Genomic DNA, 19,745 nt, shown 5'->3' with positions numbered 1-19,745 from the left:
AGACACATTTTAACCCCATAAACACAAACATAGCTGTTTACAGCTACTAAGCAATGTTTTCTCTCTGTTAGCCTGTTTTGGGACAAAATGGGTATAAGTGGCTTTTAAACTCTCCACATCTATCTCAAAGTCTTATAATTAGTTAGTTGCATTGGATTAAGACACATTTTAACCCCATAAACACTAACATAGCTGTTTACAGCTTCTAAGCAATGTTTTCTTGGTTTTAGCCTGTTTTGGGACAAAATGGTATAAGTGGCTTTTAAACTCTCCACATCTATCTCAAACTCTTATAATTAGTTAGTTGCATTGGATTAAGACACATGTTAACCCCATAAACACAAACATAGCTGTTTACAGCTACTAAGCAATATTTTCTTGCTGTTAGCCTGTTTTGGGACAAAATGGGTATAAGTGGCTTTTAAACTCTCCACATCTATCTCAAAGTCTGATAATTAGTTAGTTGCATTGGATTAAGACACATTTTAACCCCATAAACACTAACATAGCTGTTTAGAGCTTCTAAGCAATGTTTTCTTGGTGTTAGCCTGTTTTGGGATAAAATGGGTATAAGTGGCTTTTAAAACTCTCCACATTCATCTCAAACTCTTATAATTAGTTAGTTGCATTGGATTAAGACACATTTTAACCCCATAAACACTAACATAACTGTTTACAGCTTCTAAGCAATGTTTTCTTGGTTTTAGCTTGTTTTGGGACAAATTGGGTATAAGTGGCTTTTAAACTCTCCACATCTATCTCAAACTCTTATACTTAGTTAGTTGCATTGGATTAAGACACATTTTAACCCCATCAACACAAACATAGCTGTTTACAGCTTCTAAGCAATTTTTTCTTGCTGTTAGTTTGTTTTGGGACAAAATGGGTATAAGTGGCTTTTAAACTCTCCACATCTATCTCAAACTCTTATAATTAGTTAGTTGCATTGGATTAAGACACATTTTAACCCCATAAAAACTAACATAACTGTTTACAGCTTCTAAGCAATGTTTTCTTTGTTTTAGCCTGTTTTGGGACAAAATGGGTATAAGTGGCTTTTAAACTCTCCACATCTATCTCAAACTCTTATACTTAGTTAGTTGCATTGGATTAAGACACATTTTAACCCCATAAACACAAACATAGCTGTTTACAGCTACTAAGCAATGTTTTCTTGCTGTTAGCCTGTTTTGGGACAAAATGGGTATAAGTGGCTTTTAAACTCTCCACATCTATCTCAAACTCTTATAATTAGTTAGTTGCATTGGATTAAGACACATTTTAACCCCAGAAACACTAACATAGCTGTTTACAGCTTCTAAGCAATGTTTTCTTGGTTTTAGCCTGTTTTGGGACAAAATGGGTATAAGTGGCTTTTAAACTCTCCACATCTATCTCAAAGTCTTATAATTAGTTAGTTGCATTGGATTAAGACACATTTTAACCCATAAACACTAACATAACTATTTACAGCTTCTAAGCAATGTTTTCTTGGTTTTAGCCTGTTTTGGGACAAAATGGTATAAGTGGCTTTTAAACTCTCCACATCTATCTCAAACTCTTATAATTAGTTAGTTGCATTGGATTAAGACACATGTTAACCCCATAAACACAAACATAGCTGTTTACAGCTACTAAGCAATATTTTCTTGCTGTTAGCCTGTTTTGGGACAAAACGGGTATAAGTGGCTTTTAAACTCTCCACATCTATCTCAAAGTCTTATAATTAGTTAGTTGCATTGGATTAAGACACATTTTAACCCCATAAAAACTAACATAACTGTTTACAGCTTCTAAGCAATGTTTTCTTTGTTTTAGCCTGTTTTGGGACAAAATGGGTATAAGTGGCTTTTAAACTCTCCACATCTATCTCAAACTCTTATACTTAGTTAGTTGCATTGGATTAAGACACATTTTAACCCCATAAACACAAACATAGCTGTTTACAGCTACTAAGCAATGTTTATTTGCTGTTAGCCTGTTTTGGGACAAAATGGGTATAAGTGGCTTTTAAACTCTCCACATCTATCTCAAACTCTTATAATTAGTTAGTTGCATTGGATTAAGAAACATTTTAACCCCAGAAACACTAACATAGCTGTTTACAGCTTCTAAGCAATGTTTTCTTGGTTTTAGCCTGTTTTGGGACAAAATGGGTATAAGTGGCTTTTAAACTCTCCACATCTATCTCAAAGTCTTATAATTAGTTAGTTGCATTGGATTAAGAAACATTTTAACCCCATAAACACTAACATAGCTGTTTACAGTTTCTAAGCAATGTTTTCTTGGTTTTAGCCTGTTTTGGGACAAAATGGTATAAGTAGCTTTTAAACTCTCCACATCTATCTCAAACTCTTATAATTAGTTCGTTGCATTGGATTAAGACACATGTTAACCCCATAAACACAAACATAGCTGTTTACAGCTACTAAGCTGTTAGCCTGTTTTGGGACAAAATGGGTATAAGTGGCTTTTAAACTCTCCAAATCTATCTCAAAGTCTGATAATTAGTTAGTTGCATTGGATTAAGACACATTTTAACCCCATAAACACTAACATAGCTGTTTACAGCTTCTAAGCAATGTTTTCTTGGTTTTAGCCTGTTTTGGGACAAAACGGGTATAAGTGGCTTTTAAACTCTCCACATCTATCTCAAACTCTTATAATTAGTTAGTTGCATTGGATTAAGACACATTTTAACCCCATAAAAACTAACATAACTGTTTACAGCTTCTAAGCAATGTTTTATTTGTTTTAGCCTGTTTTGGGACAAAATGGGTATAAGTGGCTTTTAAACTCTCCACATCTATCTCAAACTCTAATACTTAGTTAGTTGCATTGGATTAAGACACATTTTAACCCCATAAACACAAACATAGCTGTTTACAGCTACTAAGCAATGTTTTCTCTCTGTTAGCCTGTTTTGGGACAAAATGGGTATAAGTGGCTTTTAAACTCTCCACATCTATCTCAAAGTCTTATAATTAGTTAGTTGCATTGGATTAAGACACATTTTAACCCCATAAACACTAACATAGCTGTTTACAGCTTCTAAGCAATGTTTTCTTGGTTTTAGCTTGTTTTGGGACAAAATGGTATAAGTGGCTTTTAAACTCTCCACATCTATCTCAAACTCTTATAATTAGTTAGTTGCATTGGATTAAGACACATGTTAACCCCATAAACACAAACATAGCTGTTTACAGCTACTAAGCAATATTTTCTTGCTGTTAGCCTGTTTTGGGACAAAATGGGTATAAGTGGCTTTTAAACTCTCCACATCTATCTCAAAGTCTGATAATTAGTTAGTTGCATTGGATTAAGACACATTTTAACCCCATAAACACTAACATAGCTGTTTAGAGCTTCTAAGCAATGTTTTCTTGGTGTTAGCCTGTTTTGGGATAAAATGGGTATAAGTGGCTTTTAAAACTCTCCACATTCATCTCAAACTCTTATAATTAGTTAGTTGCATTGGATTAAGACACATTTTAACCCCATAAACACTAACATAACTGTTTACAGCTTCTAAGCAATGTTTTCTTGGTTTTAGCTTGTTTTGGGACAAATTGGGTATAAGTGGCTTTTAAACTCTCCACATCTATCTCAAACTCTTATACTTAGTTAGTTGCATTGGATTAAGACACATTTTAACCCCATCAACACAAACATAGCTGTTTACAGCTTCTAAGCAATTTTTTCTTGCTGTTAGTTTGTTTTGGGACAAAATGGTATAAGTGGCTTTTAAACTCTCCACATCTATCTCAAACTCTTATAATTAGTTAGTTGCATTGGATTAAGACACATGTTAACCCCATAAACACAAACATAGCTGTTTACAGCTACTAAGCAATATTTTCTTGCTGTTAGCCTGTTTTGGGACAAAACGGGTATAAGTGGCTTTTAAACTCTCCACATCTATCTCAAAGTCTTATAATTAGTTAGTTGCATTGGATTAAGACACATTTTAACCCCATAAAAACTAACATAACTGTTTACAGCTTCTAAGCAATGTTTTCTTTGTTTTAGCCTGTTTTGGGACAAAATGGGTATAAGTGGCTTTTAAACTCTCCACATCTATCTCAAACTCTTATACTTAGTTAGTTGCATTGGATTAAGACACATTTTAACCCCATAAACACAAACATAGCTGTTTACAGCTACTAAGCAATGTTTATTTGCTGTTAGCCTGTTTTGGGACAAAATGGGTATAAGTGGCTTTTAAACTCTCCACATCTATCTCAAACTCTTATAATTAGTTAGTTGCATTGGATTAAGAAACATTTTAACCCCAGAAACACTAACATAGCTGTTTACAGCTTCTAAGCAATGTTTTCTTGGTTTTAGCCTGTTTTGGGACAAAATGGGTATAAGTGGCTTTTAAACTCTCCACATCTATCTCAAAGTCTTATAATTAGTTAGTTGCATTGGATTAAGAAACATTTTAACCCCATAAACACTAACATAGCTGTTTACAGTTTCTAAGCAATGTTTTCTTGGTTTTAGCCTGTTTTGGGACAAAATGGTATAAGTAGCTTTTAAACTCTCCACATCTATCTCAAACTCTTATAATTAGTTCGTTGCATTGGATTAAGACACATGTTAACCCCATAAACACAAACATAGCTGTTTACAGCTACTAAGCTGTTAGCCTGTTTTGGGACAAAATGGGTATAAGTGGCTTTTAAACTCTCCAAATCTATCTCAAAGTCTGATAATTAGTTAGTTGCATTGGATTAAGACACATTTTAACCCCATAAACACTAACATAGCTGTTTACAGCTTCTAAGCAATGTTTTCTTGGTTTTAGCCTGTTTTGGGACAAAACGGGTATAAGTGGCTTTTAAACTCTCCACATCTATCTCAAACTCTTATAATTAGTTAGTTGCATTGGATTAAGACACATTTTAACCCCATAAAAACTAACATAACTGTTTACAGCTTCTAAGCAATGTTTTATTTGTTTTAGCCTGTTTTGGGACAAAATGGGTATAAGTGGCTTTTAAACTCTCCACATCTATCTCAAACTCTAATACTTAGTTAGTTGCATTGGATTAAGACACATTTTAACCCCATAAACACAAACATAGCTGTTTACAGCTACTAAGCAATGTTTTCTCTCTGTTAGCCTGTTTTGGGACAAAATGGGTATAAGTGGCTTTTAAACTCTCCACATCTATCTCAAAGTCTTATAATTAGTTAGTTGCATTGGATTAAGACACATTTTAACCCCATAAACACTAACATAGCTGTTTACAGCTTCTAAGCAATGTTTTCTTGGTTTTAGCCTGTTTTGGGACAAAATGGTATAAGTGGCTTTTAAACTCTCCACATCTATCTCAAACTCTTATAATTAGTTAGTTGCATTGGATTAAGACACATGTTAACCCCATAAACACAAACATAGCTGTTTACAGCTACTAAGCAATATTTTCTTGCTGTTAGCCTGTTTTGGGACAAAATGGGTATAAGTGGCTTTTAAACTCTCCACATCTATCTCAAAGTCTGATAATTAGTTAGTTGCATTGGATTAAGACACATTTTAACCCCATAAACACTAACATAGCTGTTTAGAGCTTCTAAGCAATGTTTTCTTGGTGTTAGCCTGTTTTGGGATAAAATGGGTATAAGTGGCTTTTAAAACTCTCCACATTCATCTCAAACTCTTATAATTAGTTAGTTGCATTGGATTAAGACACATTTTAACCCCATAAACACTAACATAACTGTTTACAGCTTCTAAGCAATGTTTTCTTGGTTTTAGCTTGTTTTGGGACAAATTGGGTATAAGTGGCTTTTAAACTCTCCACATCTATCTCAAACTCTTATACTTAGTTAGTTGCATTGGATTAAGACACATTTTAACCCCATCAACACAAACATAGCTGTTTACAGCTTCTAAGCAATTTTTTCTTGCTGTTAGTTTGTTTTGGGACAAAATGGGTATAAGTGGCTTTTAAACTCTCCACATCTATCTCAAACTCTTATAATTAGTTAGTTGCATTGGATTAAGACACATTTTAACCCCATAAACACAAACATAGCTGTTTACAGCTACTAAGCAATGTTTTCTTGCTGTGAGCCTGTTTTGGGACAAAATGGGTATAAGTGGCTTTTAAACTCTCCACATCTATCTCAAACTCTTATAATTAGTTAGTTGCATTGGATTAAGACACATTTTAACCCCAGAAACACTAACATAGCTGTTTACAGCTTCTAAGCAATGTTTTCTTGGTTTTAGCCTGTTTTGGGACAAAATGGGTATAAGTGGCTTTTAAACTCTCCACATCTATCTCAAACTCTTATAATTAGTTAGTTACATTGGATTAAGACACATTTTAACCCCATAAAAACTAACATAGCTGTTTACAGCTTCTAAGCAATGTTTTCTTGGTGTTAGCCTGTTTTGGGATAAAATGGGTATAAGTGGCTTTTAAAACTCGCCACATTCATCTCAAACTCTTATAATTACTCCCTCTTTTTTTTATTACTTGTCATTCTAGAGATAAATTTTTGTTTCACAATACTTGTCGTTTTAGATTTCCAATGCAAATGTTTGGTAAAAATTCCAATTCTATTCAACTTTATTAATGTTTTGACCAATAAAAAAATTAGAAAATATATTAAAAAAGAATAAAACAGAAAATTTAATGATTTTCTTAATCTGTGTGAAACAACCTTAAACGACAAGTAATAAAAAACGGAGGGAGTAGTTAGTTGCATTGGATTAAGACACATTTTAACCCCATAAACACTAACATAACTGTTTACAGCTTCTAAGCAATGTTTTCTTGGTTTTAGCCTGTTTTGGGACAAAATGGGTATAAGTGGCTTTGAAACTCTCCACATCTATCTCAAACTCTTATACTTAGTTAGTTGCATTGGATTAAGACACATTTTAACCCCATCAACACAAACATAGCTGTTTACAGCTACTAAGCAATTTTTTCTTGCTGTTAGTTTGTTTTGGGACAAAATGGGTATAAGTGGCTTCTAAACTCTCCACATCTATCTCAAACTCTTATAATTAGTTAGTTGCATTGGATTAAGACACATTTTAACCCCAGAAACACTAACATAGCTGTTTACAGCTTCTAAGCAATGTTTTCTTGGTTTTAGCCTATTTTGGGACAAAATGGGTATAAGTGGCTTTTAAACTCTCCACATCTATCTCAAACTCTCCACATCTATCTCAAACTCTTATAATTAGTTAGTTGCATTGGATTAAGACACATTTTAACCCCATAAACACTAACATAGCTGTTTACAGCTTCTAAGCAATGTTTTCTTGGTTTCAGCCTGTTTTGGGACAAAATGGGTATAAGTGGCTTTTAAACTATCCACATCTATCTCAAACTCTGATAATTAGTTAGTTGCATTGGATTAAGACACATTTTAACCCCATAAACACTAACATAGCTGTTTTGTGCTTCTAAGCAATGTTTTCTTGGTTTTAGCCTGTTTTGGGACAAAATAGGTATAAGTGGCTTTTAAACTCTCCACATCTATCTCAAAGTCTTATAATTAGTTAGTTGCATTGGATTAAGACACAATTTAACCCCATAAACACTAACATAGCTGTTTACAGCTACTAAGCAATGTTTTCTTGGTTTTAGCCTGTTTTGGGACAAAATGGATATAAGTGGCTTTTAAACCCTCCACATCCATCTCAAACTCCTATAACTAGTCAGTTGCATTGGATTAAGACACATTTTAACCCCACAAACACTAACATAGCTATTTACAGCTTCTAAGCAATGTTTTCTTGGTTTTAGCTTTTTTTGGGACAAAATGGATATAAGTGGCTTATAAACTCTCCACATCTATCTCAAAGTCTTATAATTAGTTAGTGCATTGGATTAAGACACATTTTAACCCCATAAACACTAACATAGCTGTTTACAGCTTCTAAGCAATGTTTTCTTTGTTTTAGCCTGTTTTGGTACAAAATGGGTATAAGTGGCTTTTAAACTCTCCACATCTATCTCAAACTCTTATAGTTAGTTAGTTGCATTAGATTAAGACACATTTTAACCCCATAAACACAAACATAACTGTTTACAGCTACTAAGCAATTTTTTCTTGCTGTTAGTTTGTTTTGGGACAAAATGGGTATAAGTGGCTTTTAAACTCTCCACATCTATCTCAAACTCTTATAATTAGTTAGTTGCATTGGATTAAGACACATTTTAACCCCAGAAACACTAACATAGCTGTTTACAGCTTCTAAGCAATGTTTTCTTGGTTTTGGCCTGTTTTGGGACAAAATGGGTATAAGTGGCTTTTAAACTCTCCACATTTATCTCAAACTCTTATAGTTAGTTAGTTGCATTGGATTAAGACACATTTTAACCCCATAAACACTAACATAGCTGTTTACAGCTTCTAAGCAATGTTTTCTTGGTTTTAGCCTGTTTTGGGACAAAATGGGTATAAGTGGCTTTTAAACTATCCACATCTATCTCAAACGCTTATAATTAGTTAGTTGCATTGGATTAAGACACATTTTAACCGCATAAACACTAACATAGCTGTTTAGTGCTTCTAAGCAATGTTTTCTTGGTTTTGGCCTGTTTTGGGACAAAATAGGTATAAGTGGCTTTTAAACTCTCCACATCTATCTCAAAGTCTTATAATTAGTTAGTTGCATTGGATTAAGACACAATTTAACCCCATAAACACTAACATAGCTGTTTACAGCTACTAAGCAATGTTCTCTTGGTTTTAGCCTGTTTTGGGACAAAATGGATATAAGTGGCTTTTAAACTCTCCACATCCATCTCAAACTCCTATAACTAGTCAGTTGCATTGGATTAAGACACATTTTAACCCCACAAACACTAACATAGCTATTTACAGCTTCTAAGCAATGTTTTCTTGGTTTTAGCCTGTTTTGGGACAAAATGGATATAAGTGGCTTATAAACTCTCCACATCTATCTCAAAGTCTTATAATTAGTTAGTTACATTAGATTAAGACACATTTTAACCCCATAAACACTAACATAGCTGTTTACAGCTTCTAAGCAATGTTTTCTTTGTTTTAGCCTGTTTTGGGACAAAATGGGTATAAGTGGCTTTTAAACTGTCCACATCTATCTCAAACTCTTATACTTAGTTAGTTGCATTGGATTAAGACACATTTTAACCCCATAAACACAAACATAGCTGTTTACAGCTTCTAAGCAAGGTTTTCTTGGTTTTAGCCTGTTTTGGGACAAAATGGTATAAGTGGCTTTTAAACTCTCCACATCTATCTCAAACTCTTATAATTAGTTAGTTGCATTGGATTAAGACACATTTTAACCCCATAAAAACTAACATAGCTGTTTACAACTTCTAAGCAATGTTTTCTTGGTGTTAGCCTGTTTTGGGATAAAATGGGTATAAGTGGCTTTTAAAACTCTCCACATTCATCTCAAACTCTTATAATTAGTTAGTTGCATTGGATTAAGACACATTTTAACCCCATAAACACTAACATTGCTGTTTACAGCTTCTAAGCAATGTTTTCTTGGTTTTAGCCTGTTTTGGGACAAAATGGGTATAAGTGGCTTTTAAACTATCCACATCTATCTCAAACTCTTATAATTAGTTAGTTTCATTGGATTAAGACACATTTTAACCCCGTAAACACTAACATAGCTGTTTTGTGCTTCTAAGCAATGTTTTCTTGGTTTTAGCCTGTTTTGGGACAAAATAGGTATAAGTGGCTTTTAAACTCTCCACATCTATCTCAAAGTCTTATAATTAGTTAGTTGCATTGGATTAAGACACAATTTAACCCCATAAACACTAACATAGCTGTTTACAGCTACTAAGCAATGTTTTCTTGGTTTTAGCCTGGGGTTAAAATGTGTCTTAATCCAATGCAACTAACTAATTATAAGACTTTGAGATAGATGAGGAGAGTTTAAAAGCCACTTATACTCATTTTGTCCCAAAACAGGCTAAAACCAAGAAAACATTGCTTATAAGCTGTAAACAGCTATGTTAGTGTTTATGGGGTTAAAATGTGTCTTAATCCAATGCAAAAAACTAACTATAAGACTTTGAGATTGATGTGGAGAGTTTAAAAGCCACTTATACCCATTCTGTCCCAAAACAGGCTAAAACCAAGAAGACATTGCTTAGAAGCACTAAACAGCTATGTTAGTGTTTATGGGGTTATAAAACACTAACACATTTCTGGGGTTAAAATGTGTCTTAATCCAATGCAACTAACTAATTATAAGACTTTGAGATTGATGTGGAGAGTTTAAAAGCCACTTATACCCATTTTGTCCCAAAACAGGCTAAAACCAAGAAAACATTGCTTAGAAGCTGTAAATAGCTATGTTAGTGTTTCTGGGGTTAAAATGTGTCTTAATCCAATGCAACTAACTAACTATAAGACTTTGAGATATATGTGGAGAGTTTAAAAGCCACTTATACTCATTTTGTCCCAAAACAGGCTAAAACCAAAAAAACATTGCTTATAAGGTGTAAACAGCTATGTTAGTGTTTATGGGGTTAAAATGTGTCTCAATCCAATGCAACAAACTAACTATAAGAGTTTGAGATTGATGTGGAGAGTTTAAAAGCCACTTATACCCATTCTGTCCCAAAACAGGCTAAAACCAAGAAGACATTGCTTAGAAGCACTAAACAGCTATGTTAGTGTTTATGGGGTTATAAAACACTAACACATTTCTGGGGTTAAAATGTGTCTTAATCCAATGCAACTAACTAATTATAAGACTTTGAAATTGATGTGGAGAGTTTAAAAGCCACTTATACCCATTTTGTCCCAAAACTGGCTAACACCAAGAAAACATTGCTTAGAAGCTGTAAACAGCTATGTTAGTGTTTATGGGGTTAAAATGTGTCTTAAGCCAATGCAACTAACTAATTATAAGACTTTGAGATAGATGTGGAGAGTTTAAAAGCCACTTATACTCATTTTGTCCCAAAACAGGCTAAAACCAAGAAAACATTGCTTAGAAGCTGTAAACAGCTATGTTAGTGTTTATGGGGTTAAAATGTGTCTTAATCCAATGCAACTAACTAACTATAAGAGTTTGAGATTGATGTGGAGAGTTTAAAAGCCACTTATACCCATTATGTCCCAAAACAGGCTAAAACCAAGAAGACATTGCTTAGAAGCACTAAAAAGCTATGTTAGTGTTTATGGGGTTATAAAACACTAACACATTTCTGGAGTTAAAATGTGTCTTAATCCAATGCAACTAACTAATTATAAGACTTTGAGATTGATGTGGAGAGTTTAAAAGCCACTTATACCCATTATGTCCCAAAACAGGCTAAAACCAAGAAAACATTGCTTAGAAGCTGTAAATAGCTATGTTAATGTTTCTGGGGTTAAAATGTGTCTTAATCCAATGCAACTAACTAATTATAAGACTTTGAGATAGATGAGGAGAGTTTAAAAGCCACTTATACTCATTTTGTCCCAAAACAGGCTAAAACCAAGAAAACATTGCTTATAAGCTGTAAACAGCTATGTTAGTGTTTATGGGGTTAAAATGTGTCTTAATCCAATGCAAAAAACTAACTATAAGAGTTTGAGATTGATGTGGAGAGTTTAAAAGCCACTTATACCCATTCTGTCCCAAAACAGGCTAAAACCAAGAAGACATTGCTTAGAAGCACTAAACAGCTATGTTAGTGTTTATGGGGTTATAAAACACTAACACATTTCTGGGGTTAAAATGTGTCTTAATCCAATGCAACTAACTAATTATAAGACTTTGAGATTGATGTGGAGAGTTTAAAAGCCACTTATACCCATTTTGTCCCAAAACAGGCTAAAACCAAGAAAACATTGCTTAGAAGCTGTAAATAGCTATGTTAGTGTTTCTGGGGTTAAAATGTGTCTTAATCCAATGCAACTAACTAACTATAAGACTTTGAGATATATGTGGAGAGTTTAAAAGCCACTTATACTCATTTTGTCCCAAAACAGGCTAAAACCAAAAAAACATTGCTTATAAGGTGTAAACAGCTATGTTAGTGTTTATGGGGTTAAAATGTGTCTCAATCCAATGCAACAAACTAACTATAAGAGTTTGAGATTGATGTGGAGAGTTTAAAAGCCACTTATACCCATTCTGTCCCAAAACAGGCTAAAACCAAGAAGACATTGCTTAGAAGCACTAAACAGCTATGTTAGTGTTTATGGGGTTATAAAACACTAACACATTTCTGGGGTTAAAATGTGTCTTAATCCAATGCAACTAACTAATTATAAGACTTTGAAATTGATGTGGAGAGTTTAAAAGCCACTTATACCCATTTTGTCCCAAAACTGGCTAACACCAAGAAAACATTGCTTAGAAGCTGTAAACAGCTATGTTAGTGTTTATGGGGTTAAAATGTGTCTTAAGCCAATGCAACTAACTAATTATAAGACTTTGAGATAGATGTGGAGAGTTTAAAAGCCACTTATACTCATTTTGTCCCAAAACAGGCTAAAACCAAGAAAACATTGCTTAGAAGCTGTAAACAGCTATGTTAGTGTTTATGGGGTTAAAATGTGTCTTAATCCAATGCAACTAACTAACTATAAGAGTTTGAGATTGATGTGGAGAGTTTAAAAGCCACTTATACCCATTATGTCCCAAAACAGGCTAAAACCAAGAAGACATTGCTTAGAAGCACTAAAAAGCTATGTTAGTGTTTATGGGGTTATAAAACACTAACACATTTCTGGAGTTAAAATGTGTCTTAATCCAATGCAACTAACTAATTATAAGACTTTGAGATTGATGTGGAGAGTTTAAAAGCCACTTATACCCATTATGTCCCAAAACAGGCTAAAACCAAGAAAACATTGCTTAGAAGCTGTAAATAGCTATGTTAATGTTTCTGGGGTTAAAATGTGTCTTAATCCAATGCAACTAACTAATTATAAGACTTTGAGATAGATGAGGAGAGTTTAAAAGCCACTTATACTCATTTTGTCCCAAAACAGGCTAAAACCAAGAAAACATTGCTTATAAGCTGTAAACAGCTATGTTAGTGTTTATGGGGTTAAAATGTGTCTTAATCCAATGCAAAAAACTAACTATAAGAGTTTGAGATTGATGTGGAGAGTTTAAAAGCCACTTATACCCATTCTGTCCCAAAACAGGCTAAAACCAAGAAGACATTGCTTAGAAGCACTAAACAGCTATGTTAGTGTTTATGGGGTTATAAAACACTAACACATTTCTGGGGTTAAAATGTGTCTTAATCCAATGCAACTAACTAATTATAAGACTTTGAGATTGATGTGGAGAGTTTAAAAGCCACTTATACCCATTTTGTCCCAAAACAGGCTAAAACCAAGAAAACATTGCTTAGAAGCTGTAAATAGCTATGTTAGTGTTTCTGGGGTTAAAATGTGTCTTAATCCAATGCAACTAACTAACTATAAGACTTTGAGATATATGTGGAGAGTTTAAAAGCCACTTATACTCATTTTGTCCCAAAACAGGCTAAAACCAAAAAAACATTGCTTATAAGGTGTAAACAGCTATGTTAGTGTTTATGGGGTTAAAATGTGTCTCAATCCAATGCAACAAACTAACTATAAGAGTTTGAGATTGATGTGGAGAGTTTAAAAGCAACTTATACCCATTCTGTCCCAAAACAGGCTAAAACCAAGAAGACATTGCTTAGAAGCACTAAACAGCTATGTTAGTGTTTATGGGGTTATAAAACACTAACACATTTCTGGGGTTAAAATGTGTCTTAATCCAATGCAACTAACTAATTAAAAGACTTTGAGATTGATGTGGAGAGTTTAAAAGCCACTTATACCCATTTTGTCCCAAAACAGGCTAAAACCAAGAAAACATTGCTTAGAAGCTGTAAACAGCTATGTTAGTGTTTATGGGGTTAAAATGTGTCTTAATCCAATGGAACTAGCTAATTATAAGACTTTGAGATAGATGTGGAGAGTTTAAAAGCCACTTATACTCATTTTGTCCCAAAACAGGCTAACACCAAGAAAACATTGCTTAGAAGCTGTAAACAGCTATGTTAGTGTTTATGGGGTTAAAATGTGTCTTAAGCCAATGCAACTAACTAATTATAAGACTTTGAGATAGATGTGGAGAGTTTAAAAGCCACTTATACTCATTTTGTCCCAAAACAGGCTAAAACAATGAAAACATTGCTTATAAGCTGTAAACAGCTATGTTAGTGTTTATGGGGTTAAAATGTTTCTTAATCCAATGCAACAAACTAACTATAAGAGTTTGAGATTGATGTGGAGAGTTTAAAAGCCACTTATACCCATTTTGTCCCAAAACAGGCTAAAACCAAGAAAACATTGCTTAGAAGCTGTAAACAGCTATGTTAGTGTTTATGGGGTTAAAATGTATCTTAATCCAATGCAACTGACTAGTTATAAGAGTTTGAGATGGATGTGGAGAGTTTAAAAGCCACTTATACCCATTTTGTCCCAAAACAGGCTAACACCAAGAAAACATTGCTTAGAAGCTGTAAACAGCTATGTTAGTGTTTATGGAGTTAAAATGTGTCTTAAGACAATGCAACTAACTAATTATAAGACTTTGAGATAGATGTGGAGAGTTTAAAAGCCACTTATACCCATTCTGTCCCAAAACAGGCTAAAACCAAGAAGACATTGCTTAGAAGCACTAAACAACTATGTTAGTGTTTTGGGACAGGCTAACACCAAGAAAACATTGCTTAGAAGCACTAAACAGCTATGTTAGTGTTTATGGGGTTATAAAACACTAACACATTTCTGGGGTTAAAATGTGTCTTAATCCAATGCAACTAACTAATTATAAGACTTTGAGATTGATGTGGAGAGTTTAAAAGCCACTTATACCCATTTTGTCCCAAAACAGGCTAAAACCAAGAAAACATTGCTTAGAAGCTGTAAATAGCTATGTTAGTGTTTCTGGGGTTAAAATGTGTCTTAATCCAATGCAACTAACTAACTATAAGACTTTGAGATATATGTGGAGAGTTTAAAAGCCACTTATACCCATTTTGTCCCAAAACAGGCTAAAACCAAAAAAACATTGCTTATAAGGTGTAAACAGCTATGTTAGTGTTTATGGGGTTAAAATGTGTCTCAATCCAATGCAACAAACTAACTATAAGAGTTTGAGATTGATGTGGAGAGTTTAAAAGCAACTTATACCCATTCTGTCCCAAAACAGGCTAAAACCAAGAAGACATTGCTTAGAAGCACTAAACAGCTATGTTAGTGTTTATGGGGTTATAAAACACTAACACATTTCTGGGGTTAAAATGTGTCTTAATCCAATGCAACTAACTAATTAAAAGACTTTGAGATTGATGTGGAGAGTTTAAAAGCCACTTATACCCATTTTGTCCCAAAACAGGCTAAAACCAAGAAAACATTGCTTAGAAGCTGTAAACAGCTATGTTAGTGTTTATGGGGTTAAAATGTGTCTTAATCCAATGGAACTACCTAATTATAAGACTTTGAGATAGATGTGGAGAGTTTAAAAGCCACTTATACTCATTTTGTCCCAAAACAGGCTAACACCAAGAAAACATTGCTTAGAAGCTGTAAACAGCTATGTTAGTGTTTATGGGGTTAAAATGTGTCTTAAGCCAATGCAACTAACTAATTATAAGACTTTGAGATAGATGTGGAGAGTTTAAAAGCCACTTATACTCATTTTGTCCCAAAACAGGCTAAAACAATGAAAACATTGCTTATAAGCTGTAAACAGCTATGTTAGTGTTTATGGGGTTAAAATGTTTCTTAATCCAATGCAACAAACTAACTATAAGAGTTTGAGATTGATGTGGAGAGTTTAAAAGCCACTTATACCCATTTTGTCCCAAAACAGGCTAAAACCAAGAAAACATTGCTTAGAAGCTGTAAACAGCTATGTTAGTGTTTATGGGGTTAAAATGTATCTTAATCCAATGCAACTGACTAGTTATAAGAGTTTGAGATGGATGTGGAGAGTTTAAAAGCCACTTATACCCATTTTGTCCCAAAACAGGCTAACACCAAGAAAACATTGCTTAGAAGCTGTAAACAGCTATGTTAGTGTTTATGGAGTTAAAATGTGTCTTAAGACAATGCAACTAACTAATTATAAGACTTTGAGATAGATGTGGAGAGTTTAAAAGCCACTTATACCCATTCTGTCCCAAAACAGGCTAAAACCAAGAAGACATTGCTTAGAAGCACTAAACAACTATGTTAGTGTTTTGGGACAGGCTAACACCAAGAAAACATTGCTTAGAAGCACTAAACAGCTATGTTAGTGTTTATGGGGTTATAAAACACTAACACATTTCTGGGGTTAAAATGTGTCTTAATCCAATGCAACTAACTAATTATAAGACTTTGAGATTGATGTGGAGAGTTTAAAAGCCACTTATACCCATTTTGTCCCAAAACAGGCTAAAACCAAGAAAACATTGCTTAGAAGCTGTAAATAGCTATGTTAGTGTTTCTGGGGTTAAAATGTGTCTTAATCCAATGCAACTAACTAACTATAAGACTTTGAGATATATGTGGAGAGTTTAAAAGCCACTTATACCCATTTTGTCCCAAAACAGGCTAAAACCAAAAAAACATTGCTTATAAGGTGTAAACAGCTATGTTAGTGTTTATGGGGTTAAAATGTGTCTCAATCCAATGCAACAAACTAACTATAAGAGTTTGAGATTGATGTGGAGAGTTTAAAAGCAACTTATACCCATTCTGTCCCAAAACAGGCTAAAACCAAGAAGACATTGCTTAGAAGCACTAAACAGCTATGTTAGTGTTTATGGGGTTATAAAACACTAACACATTTCTGGGGTTAAAATGTGTCTTAATCCAATGCAACTAACTAATTAAAAGACTTTGAGATTGATGTGGAGAGTTTAAAAGCCACTTATACCCATTTTGTCCCAAAACAGGCTAAAACCAAGAAAACATTGCTTAGAAGCTGTAAACAGCTATGTTAGTGTTTATGGGGTTAAAATGTGTCTTAATCCAATGGAACTAGCTAATTATAAGACTTTGAGATAGATGTGGAGAGTTTAAAAGCCACTTATACTCATTTTGTCCCAAAACAGGCTAACACCAAGAAAACATTGCTTAGAAGCTGTAAACAGCTATGTTAGTGTTTATGGGGTTAAAATGTGTCTTAAGCCAATGCAACTAACTAATTATAAGACTTTGAGATAGATGTGGAGAGTTTAAAAGCCACTTATACTCATTTTGTCCCAAAACAGGCTAAAACAATGAAAACATTGCTTATAAGCTGTAAACAGCTATGTTAGTGTTTATGGGGTTAAAATGTTTCTTAATCCAATGCAACAAACTAACTATAAGAGTTTGAGATTGATGTGGAGAGTTTAAAAGCCACTTATACCCATTTTGTCCCAAAACAGGCTAAAACCAAGAAAACATTGCTTAGAAGCTGTAAACAGCTATGTTAGTGTTTATGGGGTTAAAATGTATCTTAATCCAATGCAACTGACTAGTTATAAGAGTTTGAGATGGATGTGGAGAGTTTAAAAGCCACTTATACCCATTTTGTCCCAAAACAGGCTAACACCAAGAAAACATTGCTTAGAAGCTGTAAACAGCTATGTTAGTGTTTATGGAGTTAAAATGTGTCTTAAGACAATGCAACTAACTAATTATAAGACTTTGAGATAGATGTGGAGAGTTTAAAAGCCACTTATACCCATTCTGTCCCAAAACAGGCTAAAACCAAGAAGACATTGCTTAGAAGCACTAAACAACTATGTTAGTGTTTTGGGACAGGCTAACACCAAGAAAACATTGCTTAGAAGCACTAAACAGCTATGTTAGTGTTTATGGGGTTATAAAACACTAACACATTTCTGGGGTTAAAATGTGTCTTAATCCAATGCAACTAACTAATTATAAGACTTTGAGATTGATGTGGAGAGTTTAAAAGCTACTTATACCCATTTTGTCCCAAAACAGGCAAAAACCAAGAAAACATTGCTTAGAAGCTGTAAATAGCTATGTTAGTGTTTCTGGGGTTAAAATGTGTCTAAATCCAATGCAAGTAACTAATTATAAGAGTTTGAGATAGATGTGGAGAGGTTAAAAGCCACTTATACCCATTCTGTCCCAAAACAGGCTAAAACAAAGAAAACATTGCTTAGAAGCTGTAAACAGCTATGTTAGTGTTTATGGGGTTAAAATGTGTCTTAATCCAATGCAACTAACTAACTATAAGAGTTTGAGATTGATGTGGAGAGTTTAAAAGCCACTTATATCCATTTTGTCTCAAAACAGGCTAAAACCAAGAAAACACTGCTTAGAAGCTGTAAATAGCTATGTTAGTGTTTCTGGGGTTAAAATGTGTCTTAATCCAATGCAACTGACTAGTTATAAGAGTTTGAGATGGATGTGGAGAGTTTAAAAGCCACTTATATCCATTTTGTCCCAAAACAGGCTAAAACCAAGAAAACATTGCTTAGAAGCTGTAAACAGCTATGTTAGTGTTTATGGGGTTAAAATGTGTCTTAATCCAATGCAACTAACTAACTATAAGAGTTTGAGATTGATGTGGAGAGTTTAAAAGCCACTTATACCCATTCTGTCCCAAAACAGGCTAAAACCAAGAAGACATTGCTTAGAAGCACTAACCAGCTATGTTAGTGTTTATGGGGTTATAAAACACTAACACATTTCTGGGGTTAAAATGTGTCTTAATCCAATGCAACTAACTAATTATAAGACTTTGAGATTGATGTGGAGAGTTTAAAAGCTACTTATACCCATTTTGTCCCAAAACAGGCAAAAACCAAGAAAACATTGCTTAGAAGCTGTAAATAGCTATGTTAGTGTTTCTGGGGTTAAAATGTGTCTAAATCCAATGCAAGTAACTAATTATAAGAGTTTGAGATAGATGTGGAGAGGTTAAAAGCCACTTATACCCATTCTGTCCCAAAACAGGCTAAAACAAAGAAAACATTGCTTAGAAGCTGTAAACAGCTATGTTAGTGTTTATGGGGTTAAAATGTGTCTTAATCCAATGCAACTAACTAACTATAAGAGTTTGAGATTGATGTGGAGAGTTTAAAAGCCACTTATATCCATTTTGTCTCAAAACAGGCTAAAACCAAGAAAACACTGCTTAGAAGCTGTAAATAGCTATGTTAGTGTTTCTGGGGTTAAAATGTGTCTTAATCCAATGCAACTGACTAGTTATAAGAGTTTGAGATGGATGTGGAGAGTTTAAAAGCCACTTATATCCATTTTGTCCCAAAACAGGCTAAAACCAAGAAAACATTGCTTAGAAGCTGTAAACAGCTATGTTAGTGTTTATGGGGTTAAAATGTGTCTTAATCCAATGCAACTAACTAACTATAAGAGTTTGAGATTGATGTGGAGAGTTTAAAAGCCACTTATACCCATTCTGTCCCAAAACAGGCTAAAACCAAGAAGACATTGCTTAGAAGCACTAACCAGCTATGTTAGTGTTTATGGGGTTATAAAACACTAACACATTTCTGGGGTTAAAATGTGTCTTAATCCAATGCAACTAACTAATTATAAGACTTTGAGATTGATGTGGAGAGTTTAAAAGCCACTTATACTCATTTTGTCCCAAAACAGGCTAAAACCAAGAAAACATTGCTTATAAGCTGTAAACAGCTATGTTAGTGTTTATGGGGTTAAAATGTGTTTTAATCCAATGCAACAAACTAACTATAAGAGTTTGAGATTGATGTGGAGAGTTTAAAAGCCACTTATACCCATTC

This window comes from Camelina sativa, chromosome 9 (assembly GCF_030686135.1).
Source record: "Camelina sativa cultivar CO46 ecotype springtype chromosome 9, ASM3068613v1".
Lineage (NCBI taxonomy): Eukaryota > Viridiplantae > Streptophyta > Magnoliopsida > Brassicales > Brassicaceae > Camelina > Camelina sativa.
Note: the sequence above shows the minus strand (reverse complement) of the source record.